This window comes from Mirounga leonina, unplaced genomic scaffold (assembly GCF_011800145.1).
Source record: "Mirounga leonina isolate KUSES-001 unplaced genomic scaffold, KU_Mleo_1.0 Mir_107, whole genome shotgun sequence".
Taxonomy (NCBI): domain Eukaryota; kingdom Metazoa; phylum Chordata; class Mammalia; order Carnivora; family Phocidae; genus Mirounga; species Mirounga leonina.
The window spans coordinates 2062270-2075747 of NW_023270233.1; the positions used below are offsets into that span (position 1 = coordinate 2062270).

General features: G+C 34.4%; 1 protein-coding gene and 1 pseudogene across 1 annotated transcript in view; both read right to left on the reverse strand.

Moving 5' to 3' along the window:
• Positions 1–13478, reverse strand: part of LOC118018595 (catenin alpha-3-like) — a 1827095-nt gene that overhangs the window by 368862 nt on the left and 1444755 nt on the right. The gene's annotated exons all lie outside the window — the stretch shown is intronic.
• Positions 7083–7230, reverse strand: LOC118019207 (annotated as a pseudogene).

Here is a 13478-nt window from a genome sequence, read left to right on the forward strand (position 1 = left end):
AAAACTGTATGATTTCTATTATACTTTCTCAGCTGTTACTCAAATTGATTATAACCATAAACGAATTTCATATTCTGATTCATCACCATGTTAAATGACTATGAAGTCTTCTAAATAAAAGCATGAAATTCTGCTTCCCCTTCCTACTGCTAGATTCACACAGCAAGGTCTCTTTAAAGATGGTCATCACATTTTCTGTTTCTCCCAAAATGTGCTCTTAAAATAGCTAAAGTTGGAATAATAATAAAAAAAAAAAACCTAATCATGCCTATTGATTGATTTTGGAAACAAGAGGGAATTGTATAATGCTTATAATTCAAAGGAGGATTATCTGCAGGGATTTCACAAAGATCCTACCTCCCTAAATGTTGTGACATTTTAGAAAATGTTGGTTAAGTGTCATGCTTTCCCCCAAGCTTCAAAAAGTCACAATCCAAGAGGTTTTGAAAGCTTGATTAGCAAATACAAATAACAAATAGAAAAGTAGAATTTACTTGTGGAACGAAATCAAAAAGGTAGATGTGTTAAATTGAAAGCAGAGAAAGAACCAGGCATGTGGTTCTTGTTTCACTGAAAATCCATGACCAAAATACTAATGACTGTCTTTTCTTTTTCTTGTCTATTTTCTTTTGGAAAGTGACACTCCCAGTTTTGTTTGTTCTGAGCAAGACGTGGAGTGTTATATCATTTCAGTGAAATGAAAAACATTAATGAAATATAATGTGCGGGCAGATAGATTCTGTGAATTTATGTGTGAACTTATATAAGAAAGGAAAGCATAGTAGGAGATGGGATGGAGGGAATTTAGTCCTGTATACAAAATAGAGAAAAGAATAGGATCATTCCTTTTACTTTCCTCCTTCAAATAGAAAAGAAAATAATAATTTAAAATAATTTCTGGGAAATGATGGTAACATAAACTTAAATAGAAACATCCTGAAAAGGATGTTCAGAATGAACTTAATCAAATATTTTAAAGAAGGAATTTTACATAACAAAAGGAAATTTTTTTAAAAAGGAAATTTTACATCTGTATCAAAATTACCCTATCTCTTGTCCCCTCCACTTAGAGAACCATTCCATTTTCCTACAATATCTCCTCCCAACGCCCTTCACTCCATATTTATAAAGTGTCTCAAATATGATCAGCCTCACAGTTAGAATGCATTAAGCTGCTAGAAAACATTATCCAGATGAAAATGGCTTTAAAAAGAAGTGTTTCCTATTGCTCTATATAATCATTACAGAGTTGGACAATCAGTGAAGATTCGGCAGCTCAACAATATCAACAAGGATCTAAGCTCTTCTGTGCTCACTCTGCAGTCCTCAGTGTATTGGCTTTTGTCCTCAGGCTTATTGTTGCATGGCTGCAAGATGGCTACTGCAGCTTAGCTTCATGTCTGCTCATAACTAAATACAGGAAGGAAGGAAGGAAGCAGGCAGTAGAGCTCCATTTCTTTATGGGAGGGAAAAATCCCCAGGAGCTTATCTCTATGTTTTATTATCAAGAAATGGATGGTGTAGCCATTATTAACAGCAAGGAAAGGAGGGATACCAAATATCTGGTATTTTCTAGTTAATGAAAATAGGTTGGGCATTGAGTTGAATTAGGGGTCCAGAATAGTGGTGCTCCTTTGAACTCCCTATGAAGGTTACATATTTAAAATATTTAAAAATAATATTTATCAAGAAATAGGCAATACAAGAGCAAGGTAATATTTGGAAAACATAATGGTAGCCAGTCAATAATGGTAGCCATCTGATATGGCAGTTAAAAGCAGGAATTTAGACAATAAAAATGACATTTATTTTCATGTGTTTACTATTTTTAAGATGAGGTTCAACATAAGAGTAAAAATGTAAAGCTCTATAATTTCATGAGCTAAGATTAATGAAATATATGAAGAAAACTATATGAGTTCTTATTTTTAAGACATATTTGCTAAGACCTTTTAGAAATTCAAAAGGATCAGCATAAGACGGGTGAGGCAAGCAAAGCAACAGCATTATTTAGAACTAGTGTTATTTGGTTCCTCTACTAATTATTTCACCAAATGAATAATGATTCTGCTAAAGTACCCTTATTTCAATGTCTACTACTAGGGTAGAAAGCTCCATCATTAACACCTGCACAGGCACAGAAAGTTCAGAGATTACAACCAATATTCAGTGTAGGCATTGCCCTAAAATCTGACTTTACTCTTGCAAAATCCCCAAGAATCAACATGCCTTCTTCACTTGAAACATTTCACCATTTCCTGAGGAAAAAGGGAAACAAAGGATGAGTTTCAAAAAAACCTACTTGCTGCAAAACTAGTCCCAGGCTTATGTGGTAAAGGCACGTGGTTTTCACCCAACCTCCTGTTATGTTTACTGGAGGATCAGAGCAATCTCCAGAGTCAAAAATGCTGAATAATTAAGAATAGAAAAATAAAAATAATATACACCCAGAAATAGTATAGTAAAATAAGAATGAGGAAAATAAAAGTATCACCATTAGAATATCACACTAATAATTGCTACTGATGAATGCTAAAATCAGTGGGCAAAAATTAAGAGAAATAGGATATTTCATGACCTTGAAATACACCCCCCAAAATATTTATTATATAGCCTAATGCAAATCTTTGATACCCCTGCCTCTAGGAGGTGAAGCTTTATTCCGCTTCCCTTGAGTATGAGCTGAACTTGGTAACTCACTTCTAATGAGAGAGCAGAGAGAGGGAAAAGTAGTAATTTTATAGTTGAGAAACATGATGGATACTACTTTAACCAAGTGATGGAGGTCAACATCACCAGTTATAAGTCATGATGATATAAAAAAGTGCTAAATTAAGTGATAATGAGGGAACTTCATTTGTGTGGCATTCTTCCCAAAATCTGTTACCCCAGTCTAATCATAAAAACTTTAGACAAACCCAAATTGAGAGTCATTTGACAAAATACCTGGCCAGTGAGGGCTCTTTAAAAGTAACAAAGGCATATATTAGAAAATAAAAAAGACAACCAGACAAAGACATTGCAAGAAAGGAAAACTATAGATGAATATCTCTCCTGAACATAGATACAAAAAAACCTTAATAAAATTTTAGCAAAACAAATCTAGTAGTATATAAAAAGAATTATACATACAACCAAGTGAGATTAATTCCTGGTATGCAAAGCAATTTCAACATTCAAAAATCACTTAATGTAATCATCCATCACATCAATAGGCTGAAATAAGAAATCATATGATCATGTCAGTAGATGCAAAAAAAAAAAAGAAAGAAAGAAAGAAACTAAGTGCTTTCTCATTAAAATAAGAAACATGGCAAAGATGTCTGCTCTCACTACTCTTACTCAATACCATACTGGAAGTCCTAGCTAACACAATAAGACAAGAAAAGGAAATATAAAGCATACAGATTAGGAAGGAAGAAACAAAATTTTGTTTGCAGGTGACATGATTGTCTAAGCAGAAAGTACCAAAGAAGTAACAAAAAACTCTTGGAATTAAAAAGTTATTACTGCAAGGGTGCGGAATACAAGGTTGATATACAAAAGTCAAGTGGTTTCTTATATACCAACAATGAACAATAGGAATTTGAAATACCAATACCATTTACATTAGCATCCCCCCAAATGAAATAGTTTTGGTATCAATCTAACAAAATATATGCAAGATCTATATGAGAAAAATTACAAAACTCTGATAAAAGAAATAAAAGCATATCTAAACAAATGGAGAGAAGTACATGGATAAGAAGACTCATCAGTGTCAAGATGTCAGTTCATCCCAACTTGATCTACAGATATAATACAATCCCTATCAAAATCTTAGCAAGTTATTTTGGTTATTGACAAACTAATTCTAAATTTAATTTGGAAAAACAAAAGACCCAGAATAGTCAATATAATATTGAAGAAGAAAAACAAAGTCAAAGGACTGACATTATCCCACTTTAAGACTTACTATAAAGCTACAATAAAATAAATAGACATGATAAACTGGGAAACTGTGAGAAAATATCACATTTTGAAGGACACTAAGAAGACACGGCAACTAAATGTACTGTGTATCCTGGATTGGATCTTGGAACAGAAAGTGGACATAAAAAGAAAAACTGGTAGGGGGCGCCTGGGTGGCCCAGTCGGTTAAGCATCTGCCTTTGGCTCAGGTCACGATCTCAGGGTCTTAAGATCAAGCCCTGCATTGGGCTCCCTGCTCAGTGGGGAGCCTGCTTCTCCCTCTCCCTCTAAGCTCCCCACTGCCACTCCTGTGTGCATGCTCTCTCTCTCTTTCTCTCTCTCTCTCTCTATCTCAAATAAAATCTTTAAAAAAAAAAAAAAGAAAAAGAAAAACTGGTGATAGCTGAATAAGGTCTATAGTTGACTGAGTAACACTGCACCAATATTAACTTCTCAGTTCCGACAAATGTGCTATGGTAATATAAGATTTTAACTTTAGGAGAAGCTGGTGGAAGGGCATATAGGAACCGTATTATCTGTACTATCACTGAATATCTTCCGTAAACATAAAATTATTTTGATGTAAAAAGTTTTTTAAAATTCCAGGCCAGTTGTCACTCATGTACAAACATACTAAATTTCTAATAAAATAATAGCAAACCAAAACCCACAAAAGATATATGCCATGCCCAAGTTAGATCCATTTCAGGAAGACTGTGTTGCAAGATTGTTTTAACGTTAGAAAATTTATTCACCTCATTAACAGGTTGAAGGGGAAATTACATATAATCCTCTCAACAGATACAGATATCAATAATAATTCAAATGATCTTCTGTCAAACTAGAAATAAAAGGGAAGATCTTTAGTTTCATATGGCACATCCACAAAAATCTACAGCAAACATCATATTCAATTGTGAAATGTTATAAAGTGTAATTCTGAAATAAAACAAAAACAATAAGTATATATATTGATACCACTTTACCATCACCTGTAGATTGTCCATATGCAAGAAAAATAAAGTTAAAAGCATAAATATTAGAATAGAAACAAACTAACTGCAACAAACTGATAGAAAAAAAAGGTTAAGAGTAAACGATATATTCTGGAAGGCGGCTTTGCTCACCACTATACCACCAACACTAAACAGTATATTCTGTAAAAAAATAAAAGATCTGGAAACTTTCCTTATAAGTCAAGATATTTTTAAATTAAAATAATTACGATGCATGGAAAAAGAACAGAAATGGACATACAGACTACTGGAACAAGGATCTATGCACAGACTATAATTTATGTAAACCTGATTAGTATAGATACGGCTGTACACGTTGATAGGAAGAACTTCTTAAAACAGAGTTCCTGCACAATTGTTTATGCATATAGTGAGAACAAAAATAAAATCCTTATCTCACAATATACAAAAAAATAAATTTATTAATATGTTAAGTGAGAAAGGCAAAGCTTGAAAACTTTCAGAGAACAAATATTTTTAAGTCCTCCGCAAAGGGAAAGACATAAAACTGCAAACCTGAACTTTTCTTCATCAATAACCTCATAGAGAAGGAAAAGAAATCTAAACTAGGAAAAGATAAAATACATAAAACTAATAAAACAACCCAATAGAAAAAAATAAGTCAATGTCAAACAGATATTTCATAGAAAAGGAAAAAAAGGATTGTTGACAAATATGAAAAAAAAAAAAAAAAGCTTAATCTCAAAGGGAATCAGAGAATGCAAATTGGAAGGATATTCTTAGATATTTCACATAAATAGACTGCCCCCAAATTCAAAATATGGGTTTATAGGAGTTGTCAAACATATGCACTCCATCTTCACTGCTTGTTGTGGCTAAAATGGAAAAATCTTTTAGGAAACAATTTGATATTGCCTCTTAAATCAGCACAGTCCCATAATCTATGGCCTAGTCTTTCATTCTTAAATATGTACCCTAGAAAACTTTTGTACCAGATACACCAGAATTAAAATGTTCATGGCAGCTTTATGCAAAATAGAAAAAGAGAAAAAAAGAGAAGAAGAAGAGAAAGAAATGTCACTATAATCCATATGTTCCTCAGCAGTTGAATAAATACATTTTTATATATTTATATAATGGATTAATGAAGGCACCCATGTTTGAAAACAAAATGTGGAAAAAAAAGTTGCAGAAGATATAAAAAATAAATTGTGATCCTAAAATAAAAGAAATACTGGTGTATCCTCACATATTCACCACACATTAAGTATTATATTATTCTATTATTTTAAGTGTGTACAATTATAAGAGGAAGTAAGGAAATTATCAATACAAAATTTAGGACAGTGATTAAGCAAGCAGAGTATAGAAGGTCATACAGTAAGGGTTAATACAGATATTTACTGGATTTACCATTAGTAATATTTTGAATAATATATATACTTTAGTATGTGATTACATATTTTTCAATAGTAAGTAACAACCAAAAAAATCAGTTGTTAGCCCTTTTTGTGCTTCTCACTTCTCTTTCTGCCTCTCCCTGATCCCTGCTTTTTTTGGCATCCTGACCCGCATCTCCTGCCTGGTATCGGAGTCCTGGCTTAAGATAACCAAATTAGTTTCTCTTGCTTGCATCCAAGTATCCTGACTGAAACACAACATAAAAATAATATTTCCAACTTAGAATGACAAATATTATCTCCCTAGGTATTTAAGTATCTTTGTTTTTATTCATTTTAGCACAAACATGTTATCAATTTCCAAGTACTTTTGTAGATTTCTGTAAAAGAATGTGTACAAAATAGCACTGATAAAAATGGATTCAACAGGGGCGCCTGGGTGGCTCAGTCTGTCAAGCATCTGCCTTTGGCTCAGGTCATGATTCAGGGCCTTGGGATTGAGCCCTGCATGGGGCTCCCTGCTCAGCGGGGAGTACGTTTCTCTCTCTGCCCCTTCCCCTGCTTCTGCACTCTGTCTTTCTCAGTCTCTCTCTAAAATAAATAAATAAAATCTTTAAAAAAAATGGATTCAATATATGAAGAAACGGGAAAAACAAAGAAAAAAGAAAAACAAGGTGAAACAAACTGTCAACCTTGTTTTCTCAGGTGGACTACACATTTCGTCAATTATCTTTAATAAATCTTTAATCCTATGTTGTGTTTCTTCCAGCATCCTATATGAAATCAGTGAATGTAAGTTAAAATTCCCTCAAACAAAATATAACTGTCACAAAGAATCAATTGGAAAAAAAAAATCATATGTGATTTTACACTTGATCTTAGCCAAAAGGCCGAGAAGCGATAAAATCATATGTGATTTTAAATTCTGATGGAGCCTTATATTTCTCTACAGTTTCCATAGCTGAAGTCTTCCAGTTCATGAAGCAGTGAGTTTAAGATTGCCTGTTTTACAAATGAGGACCCCAAGGTCCAAGTAGGTTAAAAGATTCATCTGAGGTTGCAAAGTAGTCAGTGACAACTCGGACATCGATGCCACAAATTCAGAGAGAATTGTCTTCTTTAAAAGGGACAAGTTCTATAAAACACTTGGCACAGTGTCAAACACATAGTACTTAATAATAAAGGTGAATTCTCTCTCCTATCCCCTCCATTTTGCCTTATTTGTCAGTTCACCCTGCTGACTGTGTTGAGCTATAGATCTCAGCGAGAATGTTAAATTGACAGAATCCAAAGTCACACAGTGGTTTTTCCTCTCCTGACCCAAATAAATGTATTTTTGCCAATATGTCCCTTGTCAATTATTACTACACTTTAGATTATCACATGATTCCAAATTCCAAATAAAAAATAAAACTATCGAGAGGAGTAGGAACAAACCTCCAGATTTGAAGCAATACATAAACAGTGTCCAGATAATTAACTGATTTTTTTTTTTCCAGCTTCCATCTGGTATTGAGCATAGTGGACAGACCACAAAACTGGCCATCAGCCACCTGGATTTTGTTTTCTGTGGTTTGACCTTCAGCAAATCATGTAACTTCCCTGAATCTCAGCCTCCTCATCTGAAAACAGAAATAGTTTAACCAGATATTCAATAAGGTCCCTTCCTGCTCTGAGTCCTCTTATTTTTTTTTTACTGCCATGAATTTACAGTATCTTCTGGAAACCACCAATATAGAAAGCCAAATGACAGCTTTCGGCACTGATGTTTCTCAATAACGCACTTCAGGCTCAGCTCAGAAGGGCTGAGCGAGTCAGTGGTGATGACAGAATTTGTATTTACAGTGATGCCTAATCTATTGTTTTTCTACTGAGCCATGCTACCTCATAGAGACTCCATTTAATAATAAAACAATGTTTAAAGGGCAAATCTCCATGATTTCATACTGGCCTATGTAAGGGTAAAAGTGAAAGAGGCTTCTATAAAATCATCTCACTGTAACGACTGCCGAGTATTTTCCCTGAAAAAAAAAAAAAAAGTGTGCTCATCTGCTCTTGCCTGACAGCAATATTTGATCCAAAGATGATAGTGGAGTTAACAAAAATAATTAAATACTGGTTACCCATATGCCTGAAAACTCTGCATACAAAGGTACAGTTGAACAGCCCTTCACTAATAAAAAGGACAACTGGACTTCTAAAAGTTCATAGCAGCTTTGTACTCAAGGAACTTGGTACTGAAGGGACTTAAGTAAGGAACTTAAAACTCTGGGGCTGAAAAGAACTGCTCATTGACATAGCGGTTTCCCCTGGGCCCCAAATTCCCAGACCCCAATTTACTAAACACATATTTCTAGTCATGACTATTTTACATATTATTTTTATATGCTCATAAAGAAGCACACATTGAAGTACACACTCTTTCATGATGGAAAAATTTAAAACCCGAAATTAGTTTCCTTTATACTCCCTAAAATTTTACATATTACTTACTTGTTTATGTGAAATAGTAAATGGAGGTATACTGAAGCTTAAAATATTAGGCTCCAAATAAAAACAAGCATGGTTTTACAAATGCCTTTATTGTGATACTGTCACAAATGCTTTTATTGTTGATATTGTCATATAATCTTAAAATATATAAGAAGCTCCAATCATCTCCAAAACTTATTTATTTAGAGAGATAACAACTTGATATCTTAAATCCTGATGTTACTTTCCCATTAGCTGTTTTTTTTTCTTACACTGACAAAAGCCTATTTTAATTTGATTTAGAATAAAAATAAATGAAGTCTATTGTTGATTCCCATTTGCAAACTGTGACACTTGTTATGAAGTTCATAAAAAGCACAGGCACTGTAATTTATTGGTCTGAAGACCTGAGTTTCATTTTTACTTTATTTCCTGAGAATTCATTTTGTGACATTGCCTGAGGCATATCCTTTGCAAACATACAAATAGATAACATTAGTTTCCTAAATAAGGTTTACTAGCTGAGTCTGAACTTCCTTGTCAAATGTGGAAAGAAATGCAGGCTGCTGCTCAACTCCATTAAGCAGCCACTGTCTGCTGTGCTAAATGTTCTCTGTGACAGCCACTCGTGCTGGAAACACACCTGGAACAGGGGGTTACAGGGTCCCTGAGCTTTCTTCCTAATTTGCAGGACTGAAGTCTCCTCTGAGCAAGGTTTCAGGTGAAACACATGCTTAAATCATACCTTTGTTTATACTGTAGGTGGCAGGATTTTTATGCTTTACATCTTGCTATATAACCCTGTACTTTCTTGCAAATGAAAAATTAGGGTGCTTCATCCATCGGATCATGCTTTATGAAAATATTCACATAGTTCCAGAGAGAAGAGTCAGGTCCTGAAGGTGGGTCCTTTTTGTTCTTGTTCTTGTTTATAAGCTGAAATACATTATTTGATCTGATCACACTTTACATATGTTTTAATTTTTTTTCTCCTTACTCTGCAATTTCAGTCTTTTCTAAATTTTAAAGATTACTCGGTAAATGAAAAGGAACAATTATTGAAACTCTTAAAAACAGAATTTACTCCTGTTTAAAGTTTGAAAATGGTTATAACTGTACCATTTCATGGTACAGATGACTTTACTTCAAAGACTATTGATTTAGGTATATTTTTTCCTGAAATAGCATATAATTTTAGCATTAATAATTGAAAAAATAGCAATTTAAAAACACAAAACAAAAATTAACCAAATCTTTTTAAGCTGAATCTGTGAATCTTAAAATCCTTATTTGGACCTCCGATAGTATAAAATACTGCCTTTCAATTATTGTGATACTTATACATACTTATGTATATTTAAAATCATCAATATTTTTTTTCATTCTGTATTAAAACATTTTTATCATCTGTATTTTTAAAGGTAAATTATGTCAGTGAAGAAAATTCTCGTGGCTAGCCCTTGTGAAGACTAACTTGCTTATATTTTAAATGCCTGTAAAAATTCATGTTTCATTATATATTTCAAAGTTCTAAAACAAAATTAATCAAGGTGGCTTGAAGTTCACCAAAATGTTTTGGCTTCTTAATTTGAAGTCAACATATGCTCTTCCCTAACAACTATTACTTACTCCACTCATGAAAAATAGCACAGATTATCTAAAAGTTAATTCAAAAGACCTAATACTCTATTTTAGTCCCTTTACATTTCTTCTCCTTGGCGCAGTCTCAACTAACCCAAGGGAAATCTTTGTACAAATCCCTACATTTGGGGCACCTGGGTGGCTCAGTTGGTTAAGCGACTGCCTTCGGCTCAGGTCATGATCCTGGAGTCCCGGGATCGAGTCCCGCATCGGGCTCCCTGCTCGGCAGGGAGTCTGCTTCTCCCTCTGACCCTCCCCCTCTCATGCTCTCTCTCTCTCTCTCATTCTCTCTCTCAAATAAATAAATAAAATCTTAAAAAAAAAAAAATCCCTACATTTGCCAACACTACGATGGCTATCATTCATATCTGCTTGAGAAGAATCACAAAATATCTACTTTGTACAAATATGCACATGCAAGCATTTTAAAGGGAAATTTTAGCTTTTCTTTAGGTCTGAGCTTATGAATATTTCTGAGTAAAAAAGAGAGAGAAAGAGACCTAGAACTATGTTCTGTTCTCATTTGAAATTCTTCATGACTTTCCACCAGAAGTTTGCCCCAGTGTTTGAAATACTTAAGTGTGTCAGCATGACAGTAACATACATACACACAAATAGACCATACTAATAATACTTCTCATTTCTAGAGCTCCAAGATTCTGTCAGTAAAGCCAGATTCCAACCTTAAATAGATGGGAAAATTTAGAACAAACAAACAAATCTCCTAACATATTCTCAATAGACTGCAGACTTGCTTAGAAAGAATAACATTTTCATTTTTTCTCTTGTGCACATCAGATCTTAAACCTTCAATGACATCTTTCATGAGTTCACCACTTTCTAGTTTACAAAATACTTTTTAGTTCACAGTAATTCTATAATTTAGGCATAGAGGTATCATTCTCACTTAATAGAGCAAAAGAAATCTGAGGCCTACAGAGGTTGATTTGCTAACATGATGCAGACTGAAATCAGGTCATTTATTTATTTACTTACTTACTTATTTGTTTATTTATTTTTTTAGAGAGCGCACAAGCAGAACGGGCAGAGGGAGAGGGAGAATCTCAAACAGACTCTGGACGGAGCATAGGGCTGACCTGTGCCAAATTTCAAGACCCCGAGATCACAACCAGAGTCAAAACCAAGAGTTGGACGCCCAACTGACTTTGCCACCCAGGCACCCCTTAAATCAGGTCTTATAATTTTACATTTAGTTTAGTACCCCCTCATTATCCATCACTGAATCCTAAACTAGTTTTATAGATTGCTTTTCTTTAGGCAATAATGGGTGATAATTTCTCTGGAGAACCAGGTATATTCTATCACTTGTGTCTTTAAAATTTGGCATGTTTTCCTTTGAGATCTGTGCTATGGTAAATTCAGTTTCTAAAATGTCCCATTATGTGTTCATCATGTCCTCGCCTACCATGGCCTGAAGAGGGCAAACAAAAATCAAACATTTATGCCCTATTATTCCAGGCCATATTCCAGGTGCATAATAGTATTGGTTTATTAATTTAACTCTCTGGTGGAAGTAGCATTGACTTTTTTGTATATTATTGTCCCAAATGCAACAATGTTCTACATTCTATTATAATATAGGTACAGCGTAACCCAGAATCAGCATCAAATCACTACATGTCCACCTTGTGCAGAATATTTTATACACAGATACACAAAGAAAGGTTGATGCCCTATAGATTTTGTAGTCAGGGACTGAGAACTCAAATGCAGAATAGGTAAATTCAAATTTTTCTTGGTTAAAAGAAAGGCAAACATTAAAGAGCTTGTTGCTCTTTTTTGTCATTTTAGGTTGTAAGCATTTTTCCTCTGTGGCAAGTTACACTATCTCAAAGCAGCATGGGTGGTATCATGTCCAGGTGTAAGGCAAAGCTGAACAGCTGAGCTTCTAAAGCCTTTGTGGCTAAATCCCTCAGCCTTGGGATATAGCAGTCAGCCCAGGAATCCAAGGATGAAACCATCTGTAGCTATCAGGTGCTTTGGCTAAACCACACATACAAAGCACACGGCAGTGATCCCAAAGACCACAAGAATAAGAATACCGAACATCAGCATAGTGCTTTATTTCAGTTAATACAGTGACAGGCCTTGACCTGAAAGCTGTGGAAGAATACTGCTGTGTCTGATGTTTATTCAATCTGCAATTGTGACAGACAGCTGTGGATTAGGCATACAGTAATGCTAGGAATATCGATATTAGATTCAGGAAGACAACTATAAATGGAAATTCAACATGGGCCCCGGTATGCATGGAATTCTTGGAGTTGGAGAAATAACAAGGAAACATCACCCTTTCCCCTTGTTCCCCAATAGTTACCCCCATGAGGAATTTGGGAACCCTGAGTTTTATCCTCTCCCAACCACTTGGCCTTATTTAAATATACAGGAAGAGTTTTAAAAGCCATGTTCTATTTACTAAATTTTAATTTTTGGTAGATGTCCTGCTACTTGAGCAACAAAAGTTGCAGCATAGCTGAATAGAATTTAATGTAATTATGTAAAACTTAAAACTAAACAAAGCTGTTACACATCACTATTAAAGGCGTGCCTTAAAAAAATAAGGGCATGCCTAAGAGCTTTTGTACATATAATAATTAGCTATATATAGGTCATTTTAACAATGGTCATAATTATAATTATTTTCATCTAATTAATTCAAATGGATTTTTCTCTTTTCTTAATTCTCCAGTATCTATAAAGTGTCTGCTTAATATCCATGATACACTCTCCTGAATGATTTGCTTGTATGATTACTCTCCTTTCACATCACTTGGCCCCATTCAGTAAAAGATGAAGGTTCTTAATCCTAAAATTTCCTACATGTTGCCATGTAGTTAGGCGTAGGGTAATATATGCTTCTGCCACCTATAACAACCTTTCTCGGAATTTTTTTTTTAAAGATTTACACCCAATCATTTGAGAGAGAGAGAGAAAGTGAGAGTGCGAGTTGGGGAAGGGACACAGGGAGAGAATCCCCAAGCTGACTCCCGCTGAGGGCGAAGCCCCACAGGGGCTC